The 11,806-nt window shown below is 49.1% G+C and overlaps 1 protein-coding gene across 1 annotated transcript in view; it reads right to left on the reverse strand.

Moving 5' to 3' along the window:
- Positions 1 to 11,806, reverse strand: part of LOC103821197 (HYDIN axonemal central pair apparatus protein) — a 163,901-nt gene that overhangs the window by 128,528 nt on the left and 23,567 nt on the right. The window lies entirely within an intron of this gene.

An 11,806-nucleotide genomic window follows, 5' to 3' on the forward strand; every position in this document is an offset into this window, starting at 1 on the left:
AGGAAGCAGCCTTGGAACCTGGGGATCCGGTGAAAATTCTTAAAGCAGAAACCACACCTGAGGAGAGCAAAAGAAGAGAAGAACCCATATTCAGTGAAAAAGAGTTAGAGGTTATAAAAGATTTAAAGTTACAACAGGGGCAACAAGGGGAGTGGTTAACTTCAGATGGACGAGTGTTTTTGAATAAAGCACTTGCTCGAGCAGTACTAACAGAACTACATAAACTAACCCACTGGGGAGTTCAGGGGCTATGTGATCATTTCTTAAGAAATAACCTGTGCATAGGGGTATATAGCCTAGCAAAAGCAATTAGAAAAGGGTGTTTCATTTGTCAAAAAGTAAACCAGAAAGTCATGAGACGGGTAGTCCCTGGAGGGAGAGAATTAGCTCTAAGACCTTTCCAAAACATACAGATAGATTTCACTGAGATGCCCCCAGTGCAGGGGTATAAATATTTACTAGTCATAGTAGATCATCTCACCCATTGGGTGGAAGCTTTCCCGACTAGAAGGGAAACGGCCCAAGTTGTGGCCAGTGTAATTTTGGAAAACATTATCCCCAGATACGGAATAGTAAACACCATAGATTCAGACCGAGGTTCACACTTTGTAGCCCAAACATTGCAAAATATAACCAGAGCCTTAGGAATAGAATGGAGATTGCATACTCCGTGGCACCCCCAGAGTTCTGGGAGGGTGGAGCGGATGAACAAAACACTAAAAAATGTATTAATTAAATTGGTAGAAGAGACAAAATTGAATTGGCTGAAGTGTTTGCCCCTAGCGCTTTTGCGCATCAGAACAAGACCTCGGTCTGACATAAGGATTTCACCCTATGAAATGATGTTTGGACTGCCATTCCTGTTAACACCCTATAGTACAGGAGACTATCTGGAAGGAGAAGAGGCTACCAGAAAGTATTTAGAAATCATTGGAAGGACACTAGAAGGACTTAGAAAAAAAGGATACCTCCCCCAAACTTCCCCTCTTGAAGCAAAGGTTCATAATATTAACCCAGGAGACTGGGTTCTGATAAAGTCATGGAATACTGGACCATTAATGCCTAAATTTGAAGGCCCCTTCCAGGTACTCCTCGTCACTAATTCAGCTGTGCGGACCAGAGAAAAAGGCTGGACTCACATTACCAGGATTTAAAGGGCCAGTCTCACCCCCGGGCACTGCACGAGATTCAACTACATCTCCAGTGGATTCATCTGAGTATACTGTGGTAAAAGGACCAATTGACTTAAAATTGACTCTCAGAAGAAAGAGTCAAAAAGACTGAACTGTATAGAAAGAGTTTGGTATCAGAATCAAAACATATTTAAGAGTGTTGTAAGACAGTTTTGAATGTTGTAAAACAGTTTTGTATTTAAATGAGGTTTGTAAAACGTTAAGAGAAAAGAAAAACTGTTAAAGTAATTCTAAAATAATTCTGAGTAAACTCCCCCAACTCAAAATCAAATATTCCAAGTTAATCTTCTACAGAGTACCCTCCCTAGGAGAAGTAAAAATTAGTAGGGACAGACCAAGAGAGGTAACCAGAGAGGTGGATAAAAAAAGAAAGGACTCTTAAAGGGCTAAAAAAACCTGAAATCCTCAAGAGGCAAGACCGGGTGGGGGCAGGCTGTGTAAGATGACCCATACCGGACTCTTGGGAAGGGTAGTAATGATGGCTTTAATTGCTGGTGCTCTGGGGAGCCCAGGAGAGCCGTGCTGTGAATGCTACCAACCCCTCAAGGAGGGAGAAATAAGCTCCTTGTCGAGAGTTGATACAAGTTCCAACCCTATTTGTGTTAACCTCTCCCAATTGGTCTTTTGTGAAAAGGAAGAGAAAGGATGGATGGCCCAGAATACTGCCACTTTGATGCAGCAACTCCTGGGAGAGTGCCCTGTAGGAGAAACCGGTTTGAGCTTCAAACGTAATGTTACTGAAGCAAGCTTGATAGATCTGGTAAAAAGACAAGAGATGGTAAAAGTGGTAAGAAAAATGGTTTGTAAAAGGTATTTAGCAGTTTTGTCTGTTAAGAAAAAAAGGGACAAGAGTATTTACTATGAAGCATATGAGTGTACTGAAAAAGAGATAAACCCCTTTAGGAAAATGAAAGAAGTGTGTAAATGTTGGGAAAGCCCTAAACCCCTGGTTTTGATCTTTGGTATTACAGCATACACTAAATTGTTAGGAGATTGGTCTAGTAGTTGCACTACTGGAATGATAACACCAGATTTCTCTTTATTACACAAAGAATCTGGATCAAGTTTAGGAGTTCATATATACAAAGATTTAAGAGAAACCAAACAGAAGATGCAAAGTACAATAGAAATTGAGAGAAGTCAAAATTGTAAGGGCCAAGTTCAGACCCCGATATCTATGTTAAATAAAATCATCAGGCTCCAAGCAGTATTAGAGATAAAGAATGCAATCATTAGAAACATTTCAAACGAGATAAAAAACTAGCACATGTAAACAACCAAGAACAGACTCCTACACTTGATTCCAGTTGGTGGGATAACCTATGGATTTTCAAAAAAGATTTATGGGAAAAAGCGACTTTTCCCACTGTGTGTATACTGGGGGGATTGCTTTCTTTACTGTGCATATGTCCCTGCTTCTTTAAAAGAGTGGTACCCGCCGTTCAGGCCAACCTGAAGAAACCCAAGAGAATAACAAAGTTAAGTAACTGTGATTACCAAAGGGCTCAAGAAATTTATAATCAATACCGAAGGAAATTAAGGTTGATGCGAGCTTAGGTTTAAGCTCGATCAAAGAAAAAAAGGGGGGTCTGTTATGAACAAAAAAAAGGTTACCGTTTTTTTTCCTAAGAAAAGGAGCAGCAGAAGAGTTTTTGAGTTGATCTGAGAGTGAACCGTTGGCCTAGAGTTCTTTGTTAGGGAAATGTTGTAACCGCCAGTAAAGTATCCTTAAGTATAGTCATTTGACTCTCAATGTAGGAGATTCTTGTCTATTTCAGCACCACCCTAGCCTGCTGCCAAGAAGACGACAACCCCCCCCCCGGACGGTGAGAGGAGAGGGGGATATTTGCATCTCAGGAGACATGCAAATTTTCCCCAAACCCAGACTACCTTAGGACAGGATTTATACCAAATCCTGGAAAATACCCCAAAAGAGACGAGCCGAAACAGAATTGGGGGATCAGAGTGGTGTCTGGACAGCAGGGCCAGGGTCCGAAGCTGGAAGAGACACTTGAAAACTTCGGCCACTCCTCGCCCTACCTAAAAACGATGTCAGTCAGACCCAGGATCCGCTGGACTGATAACCCAAACGGAGACACCCTGGGTATACCCCACTGCCTTGCGAGGACAGGACTCCCAGCCCTGCCCCCTTGGGGACAGAGCTGCAAATCCTCCTCTTCTGAGTCACTGCTGGGAGCGGTGGCAGAACTCCGCAGATCTGCTAAAACCCCCATCTCCGAGCTGATCACTTTAATAAAGGCATTAAAAGGAGGAGAATCTCCTGCCCTGTTTATTTCATTAAATTAAACTCTTCTGAAAAGCAATTATATCCAGAGCAAACTCATTTTTACAGCCTTCCTTTTGTTTGGGTGGGTTGTGTTTTTTCTTAGGCTGGCAGGGTGGTGGCAGTAGGACAAAAAGAGGTGAGGAAGGCTGGCAAGCTTTTCCTTGTTGTGGCGGGGTTGGATTTGCAGGAAAATGAAATGCATGTCTGTTATCACTTCTGAAAGGCTGCAGGGAGATGAACTCTCTCAATTCTCGCTCTCTAAGGGAAGCAGCAAAGGAATGGGGGCGATCAGTAACTCCCAAGAGAAAGCAGGGCTCATTGTCTTCATTAGGATGACAATGATTGTGCTTTGAGCCTTTGCTCCACTTGGAGAAGGAAAATGAATCCATTCTTAAGCTGCATTCGCCACTGATTTAAAGTTTCTGCCTGGAGCGAAGTAATTTTTGGAGAAATTGTCAGAGCTTACTGTGATGCTTGCATCAACCTTCTGTGTTTGGGACTTGGGGCATGTTTGAGGGAGCATCTTTCTGCCTCCAAAGCTGAATGTCACTCTGCTGCTCCGCTCTCAGAGGCTGCCCTGTGGTGTTTGTGAAGAAGCAATGCTGTGGGGTTTTGTGGGTTGCATGGTTCATGTAATGTGGCAATGTCTTTGGGGAATTTCAATGGGTTCTCCCTGTAAGGAGCATGTCTCTGTGCTCACTGCCCTTGGTTTGATCAGTGCTGCCAGAACAATGCTGATGGTTTGGTGGCTCCTTGAGCAGCAGGAGGCCGAGTGTTTTAGAGTGTTCACCCCCTAAGTAACATGACTTGGTCTTAGTGCCAGTTGTTGGCTGATGGCAAAGTTGGCCACTCTTGTAAGGAAAGTTGGATCAGCTTTGTTGTGATCAGGAGCAGGGGACATTCTTTACAGACAGTGCCCCTCAGTGGTAACATGGAGCGACCTGATTTCTGCAGAATGTCCACTCTCAAAAGTTGATAACCTGGTAGTTACAGATGCAGGGCTATTATAAAATGACTGTATTTCCAAAGGAAAACTTTTCCATAGAAAGAATTCAACTGTGTGTGTGAGAGATGACAGAGTAAAAGCAGAAAACTGGAAAAAGTGCATTTTAGAAAAATGATGCCATTTCTACTGTATCTGTTATAAACACTGCTAATCTGAACAGAACTGAAAACACTTTTTCCTTGCTGTTGTAGAACAAGAACAGAGATAAAACAAAAATGAACACTCAAAAGGTGCAGATAAACCAGTGTGGTAAGATATCTAATATAATTTGTCGTTATAATCTGCATCAATTTTACAAAGTTTTAGTAGACTTTAGTGATAGGCCTGTTGTGGGGTGGGAGGGAGACGTGGTTGATCTGCGGTGCGGCGGTAGACAAGAGGCGAAGGAGCAGTCTATAATTGAAAAAACTCAGGACAACATATGAGAGAATGGAAATGACAAGATTTAAACTGAAGTATCAGGGTCTAACCGAAGCAGACGAAGAAAATAAGTTAAAACTGAGGGCTCTGGGGTGGATGGTTCAGCCTGGGGGGCACCGGACATGACATTGACTTTGCATTTCCGCCGGAGGGCGGGTTGGGTGACTTGAGGGGCGGTGTTTGGATTGTGTGCCTTCCCTGGAAGGAAGGGCTTTACCCACTTCGAGGGGACCCATTTGAGCCCAGCGGGGGTGGATACGCAAGCGTATCCACGACCCCAAGTCACTAGGTCAAATGGCCCCTCAACCTTCCACGTTTCAGGATCTCTGATAAGGACAGGTGGTCGGTCCTTGAACTGGGTTGTGCTCTGGGTGTTAAAGTGCCTAGCGATGGGCGGGTTGAGGCACTCGAAGCTGCAATTTAAAAAGTTGATCGTGAACAGCGCCCTGGCCAGGCGGATTTGAGGGGACTCCACCTTCACTGCCCCACTCTGATGTTCGAGGGTTCTTTTGAGGCTCTGGTGGGCCCTCTCAACCATGGCTTGCCCTGTCGGGGAGTAAGGGATGCCGGTTTTATGACTTACTCCCCACTCCTGCAGGAAGCTTCGGAACTCCCTGGAGGTGTACCCTGGCCCGTTGTCTGTTTTGACCTCTTTAGGGATCCCCAACACAGAGAAGGCATGCAACAGATGTTTTTTGACATCGGTTGTCTTCTCCCCTGTGTGGGCAGAAGCATACACGGCCCCAGAAAAGGTGTCCACAGAGACATGCACATACTTGAACTTGCCAAATGAGGGGATGTGGGTGACATCTGTCTGCCAAATTTCACAACTTTTCAGCCCCCGCGGGTTGGCGCCGGCATTGATGGCGGGAAGTTGAAATGCCTGGCACTGTGGGCATGTGGCCACAATTGCCTTTGCCTGGTCCCTAGTCAGCTGGAATTGACGGACCAGGCCGGGCGCGTTTTGATGGAATCGCTGGTGACTAAGTTTTGCCTGCTGGAAGGCATCGGGGAGCGGGGCCATTTCAACAGGGGCAGCTAGGGCATCGGCACGCCGATTCCCCTCTGCAATGAACCCCGGAAGGTCGGTGTGAGACCTCACATGCAACACATAAAATGGATGCTCTCGCCGGGAGACCAATTTTATGAGGCGCGAGAGCAATTTGAACAGGGTCACATTGGAGACCTCCTGGAGAACTGCGTGCTCTGCTCTGGACACTACACCGGCTACGTAAGCCGAATCAGTAACCAAATTGAAAGGCTCGGAAAACCGTTCAAAAACCCTGACAACTGCGGCCAACTCAGCAATTTGAGGTGAACCCTCAACAGTGGCAACATCGGTCTCCCATTGCTGAGTTTGGGGATCTTTCCAAGTCACCACGGACTTGTGAGATGCCCCGGACGCGTCGGTAAAAACAGTCAAGGCTTTTAAGGGCTTCCGGCTCTGAATTCTTTTTAGAGATAATTTGAATTGGTTATCTTGATTGAATAATTTGTGTTTGTGTTTGTGGACCGAAATTTGTCCGGTGTAAGAATCCAGAGCGAATTGAAGAGCTTCATTCTCCATGAGGAGGTGTTCCAACATGGCTCTGGTCAGTTGGCCTGATTTAAGCTGGAGTGGCATGTGTATGCATGTGAAGTCGACGCCGGCCAATTCCCTGATCCGGAAGCGAGCTTTCCGGATCAACTCAGCCATCAGCTCTTGTGGCCGCGTCATTCTTTTGGACCGGTGGTGGCTGAGGAACACCCACTCTATGATTAAGAGGGGGTCTCTCGAACCAGGGTCCTTAGATGTTACAATTGAATCATCCCACTGAAAGATCAACCCGTGGAGGTGTGGCAGACTCCCTAGGATGATGAATTGAAATGGCAAGTCTGGGTGGTAACGATGTGCCTGTCTCTGCGAGATGATTTCTTGCACCTTTTCTAAGGCTGCTGCAGCCTCTGGGGTAAGGGTCCTAAGAGAACTAAGCTCTTCTCCCCCTTTCAAAAGATTGAAAAGGGGGGCTAGGTCTTCCGTGGGAATTCCCAGCCAAGGTCTTACCCAATTTAAAGTCCCACACAGTTGTTGGGCTTCCACTAAAGAGGACACTTTAGTGTTGATTGCCAATTTTTGCGGAACAATGCTCCACTTGGTAATTTCAAGGCCAAGGTATTTCCAGGGCGGCATCTTTTGAATTTTGTCTTCCTGAAGCTCGAACCCTGCAGAAGTTAACACATCGGTTGTCAGGGCAAGAGCATGGGTAAGTGCATCATCGTTAGGAGCACAAATTAAGATGTCGTCCATATAGTGCAAGATGATTGTGTTTGTTGCTGCCGCACGGACAGGGGACAGCAGGGAAGAGACGTACCGCTGACAAATCACTGGTGAATTTTTCATGCCTTGAGGCAAGACTCGCCAGTGGTACCTCTTCGCTGGGGCTTCACGGTTGATGGTGGGGACCGTGAAGGCGAAGCGCGGGGCGTCATCTGGGTGTAGGGGATTTTGAAAGAAGCAATCTTTAATATCTAGTACAGCCAGATTCCAATTTTGGGGGAGCATGGTTGGGGACGGCATCCCTGGCTGGAGAGCGCCCATGTCTTCAATAATATTATTAATTTGGCGGAGGTCGTGAAGGAGTCGCCATTTGTCTTTGTTAGGCTTTTTGATAACAAAGACTGGGGAGTTCCATGGAGACATGGACTCCACGATGTTACCTTTTTTCAGCTGCTCTTCCACGAGTTCCGAGAGCGCCTTTAATTTTTGTTTATTGAGCGGCCACTGCTCTACCCAAATAGGTTTGTTTGATTTCCAGGCCAATTTTTGGGTAGGGCGCTCTTCAGTGGCCGCTACTGAAAAACCTGGGGAGCACTAGGTAGGTCAATTTTGGCTCCCCACTGGGCTAAAACATCTCTCCCCCACAGGGGTTCCGTGTAATCTAAAACAAATGGGCGGACTGAAGCCAATTGCCCATTAGGCCCCATAATTTGAACCACGCTCTTTGATTGTTTGGCCAATTGAAAACCCCCTACACCTTGGATTCGTCCAGCAGCGCTTTGCAACTCCCATTGTGACGGCCACTCCTTCGCAGGAATGATCGTCACATCTGCCCCCGTGTCGAGCATCCCATTAATTTTTGTGGATTGGCCATTCCTGGTGATTTGACACGTGAGCCGAGGTTTGTCCTGGCCCAAAGTTTGGGACCAGAACACTTCAAACAATGGTGGCAAAGTGTCAGGGATGGGCTCACAATGCCTATTAGATGAACAGGCAGGAATGGCCTGGGCGATGGCTTGGCCCTTTGGCAAGGTAATTGGGGGATGCGCACAGACAACAGAGATATTGAATGTGTCTGTGAGTGCAGGCAGCACCCCCGGAATGATGGTGATTTCCGGGGGAGTGAAATTTGTGTCTCCTACAACGACACACTTACATCCGCGCTGGAGCCAGGTGTTCGGTGCCTCGAACCCGACCATGGCAGGTGTTGGTCGTGAATCTGTGATGTCCAAAGGAGTCCACGAGGCACAACCTGAAAGGGAAGGCACACGAAGAATCGGTTAATGTTGGCAAAGTCGTAATCGGTGGAATGTCATGTCCGGTAGGGAAGTGTCTTAGGCGGGTTGGTAGGGGTATGGGTATGGGAATGGGGTCCCCTCCCTGGGTCTTTGGGCCTGATGTTAAGGCATCCCGCCTTATTTTTATCGTCGCGCAGGGGGGGACTGCGCTTCGATATTAGTTTTTTTGGTGATTTTCACTGGATGCCGCCTGCTCCTTGCGGAACTGGAAAAATTGTTTTCGCAAGGGGCAGTCGGGCATCCAGTGCTCTGGGTCGCCACACAAGTGGCAGTGTCCTTGGCTGGGCCTCTTGTTCTTTGGAGAAGCTGGTGGCTGTTGGGCAGCCATCACGTCGCTGTCGTAGGTGGACTCAGCGAACGAGACGCGGCGGGTTGGGGGTGGCGTCTTCGGGTCCTCCCTGGCCAGAGATGGTGCTTTCTTCTGGCATGCTTCGATCATCGATTGGATTGTCGGGGGAGGATCCACGGGGAGGCTCAGAATGACTGCCTTGCATAATGCATTAGCATTGGCGCTTGCCAACTCGGTCAGGATTCCCAGTCGAGCGCTCTCCGCTTGGACTTGATGGTCGATAGCCCTGCGGAGACGCTCGACAAAAGTGATGAAAGGTTCCCCTGGCCCCTGATAAATTTTGGTAAAGGTCGGCTCCTGGGCAGTAGGGCGGAGTGCTAAGAATGCCCGTTCGGCCATTCTAGCACTCTCCCGGAGCGCTTGACGGGGGATGTCTTGGGCTTGAAAAGCCCCGTCGGCCCAATTCCCAGCACCGACCAGTAGGTCGGTACAAACCGTCACACCACTAAGGGTTGTGGCTGTGTTAGGGTTCTCCCACAGCTGTGGGAGAATGTCCCTGACTCCCTTTTTCCACGCCTCCTCCCACACTAAAAATTCGGTGGGGTTGAGGAGACATGAAAAAAGCGTCCGCAAATCGGCGGGAACTACATTAGTCTCTAACAAAGAGGCCCGAAGGAGTCCCCGGAAGTATTCACTCTCACGAGAGAACTCCCTTTGGGCCTTGCACAACTCCTTAATCGTGGAATGGGGGAATGGGGTCCATTGCGCTCGGGGAGGCCCTACACTGTCGTGGTGGTACGTGACAGGAGCCGCTGTGATAATTGAGGGGAGGCCGTCACCTCCGGCATTGGTGGCGTGGGAACCGGAAGGCGGGGCGTGGGAATCCGGAAGCCGGGGGGAGGGGCTGACCGTGGGAATCAAGGCGGAGCTTGGGGGTGGAGCTGATGGAGTTGGCTCCGCCTTGGGGGCAAGCGTGAGAATCGAGGCGGAGCTGGGAGGTGGAGCGGATGAAACTGGCTCTGCCTTGGGGGCGAGCCCAGAGGGCGGGTTTTGGAGAGAGGGAGGGGGAAGGGGCGTGTAAGAGGGTGGGGGATTAGGAGGGGCTTCGGGATAATTCGGGGTGGGGTTAGGGAAGTGGGGGAGGGCGGAGAAAGGATTGGCGGGAGAGAAGAAGGGATTGTGGGGAGAAGAAGGGTTGGTGGCGGGAAAAGCCATGTGGCTGCAACCATCTTGGGCTCCACGGGAGCCATTTTGACGTACAGTCTGGGGGCTGCCACCCTCAGGGACTGCGAAACGAACCTTTGGACAGACAACTGGGGACCTGGGGGAAAAGGAATTGGGGGACTGGAAAGAGCCCTCCGAAGTCTGGCCAGGACTTCGGAGGCGGGGGGTCAGGGAGCTCTGAGGAGAGCCCGGCGGGTGGTGGAAAGCCGGCGCGGTGCTCTCACGGGCTGCTCTCCTAAGGATCCCTCGGTTTCTAGGGAGAGAAGGGGTGGAACGAGGGTCTGGAACACGGGGACAGGGAGAACAAGAACGGGGGGGTGGTTGTTCTCTCAATTTCCTTTTTTCTTCAGATTTTTGTTTTTCTTTTAAAGCTGTTATAATTTGAAAACTCCAATACACTAATCTTTTGTTTCGCCATCCCTCATTTGGGCCCAATTGAGACAATTTTTCGCCAACTGAATTCCAAAAGCTAATATCAATAACTGAATCTGGGGACAGCTCAGGAAATTGAGTGAACAACCAGAGAACTAGCTGTTTTAACTCCTTTTTAACAACTTTAACATCCCTCCCCTCTAGGGTACCCACAACTTGGTAAAAGACTCTTTTCTGGGGGACGGAGAGCTTCGCACCCATCTCCGCCCCCAAAAAGCGACAACCACGAAACGAAATAAAAGAAAACATTAACTAAAATCCCGAACCACCGGCCCCAACCTCACCGAGCTCAGGGCAGAACCTGAGACTCAACCAGGGAAAAGCTGGGAGATTGGGCGGGGGTAGCTCACGAAGATGGTGAGCTGGAGCTACTCACCCAAACCAGTGGGACACTGGGAAAAACTCCGTGGGCCGCAGCTTCCTTCAGGAACAGTTCCTGGGTGAAGGAGTTGGTGTTCCTATCCCTGCCCGGAGCGCCACCCCTAGAACGGGGTCTGCTCAACGGAACAGGGTAGCTTGACGGCCACGGAGCGATCGGCAGACGACGAGGCGAAGTTCCTCGAAGCTGCTAGACTCCTGCCGCAGGGCAAGGGGGTCTTCTCTTGCCCCACGTTGGGCGCCAAGCTGCTGCGCTGCTGCTTTGAAGACCCTCTACTCCCCGCACGGTGGGGAGGAGGGAGCGCCGGCTAGCTGGAGAGCACAAGCAGCGGCTAGCAGCGGGGGGCACTGCCTAGGCGAGCCAGGGGCGTCCAGGCAGCACCTTCGGCAGGCTGGAGCAGCGTTCGAGGAGCAGCTTTGGGTGAAGGAAGCGAAGGAAAAGAGGACCTTTACTCCGGGATGCAGTCCAGAGAGGGTTTATTGTCTCCTGGGGGAGTCCAGGGAGCAAAGGCAAGGAGGGACAGTGACAATAACTTATAAAGGGGGTGGAACGTAGGTAAAGATACATCACAAGAACCAATGAGGGAAAACTGAGGAGGAGTATTGTACTTGATAGACATATGAAGGCAACAAATGATCTTTAAGCCAGGGAGGGGCCCAGAGCACCTGCCCAATCACTCCCTGGGGAAGGGAGAAGTCTCTGGAAGGATGGGCAGGGCCCTGGGAGACGGACAGGGCTTGGGAAGGGAGAAAGTTGCAACAAAATGGAGGGTTGCCAGGGGAACGGGGGTGGAGACAAGGGGTTGGCAGCGTGCCCAGACAGGGAAGGTACTATCTGGGGAAAGGGGGAACCAGGGCTGAACCATCAAACTGAAGCATGGGGTTGAAACTGGGGAGAACATTACAAAATGGGGAGAACAGTACAAATTAGGGGAGAAACATAACTGGAAATTGGCCGCGCACCGCAACAGAGCAGTTGGGAAAACGTGCTTTTTCCTAGTTGCCAAATTTTGGATACTGTG

Source organism: Serinus canaria, chromosome 11 (assembly GCF_022539315.1).
Source record: "Serinus canaria isolate serCan28SL12 chromosome 11, serCan2020, whole genome shotgun sequence".
Classification (NCBI taxonomy): Eukaryota; Metazoa; Chordata; class Aves; order Passeriformes; family Fringillidae; genus Serinus; species Serinus canaria.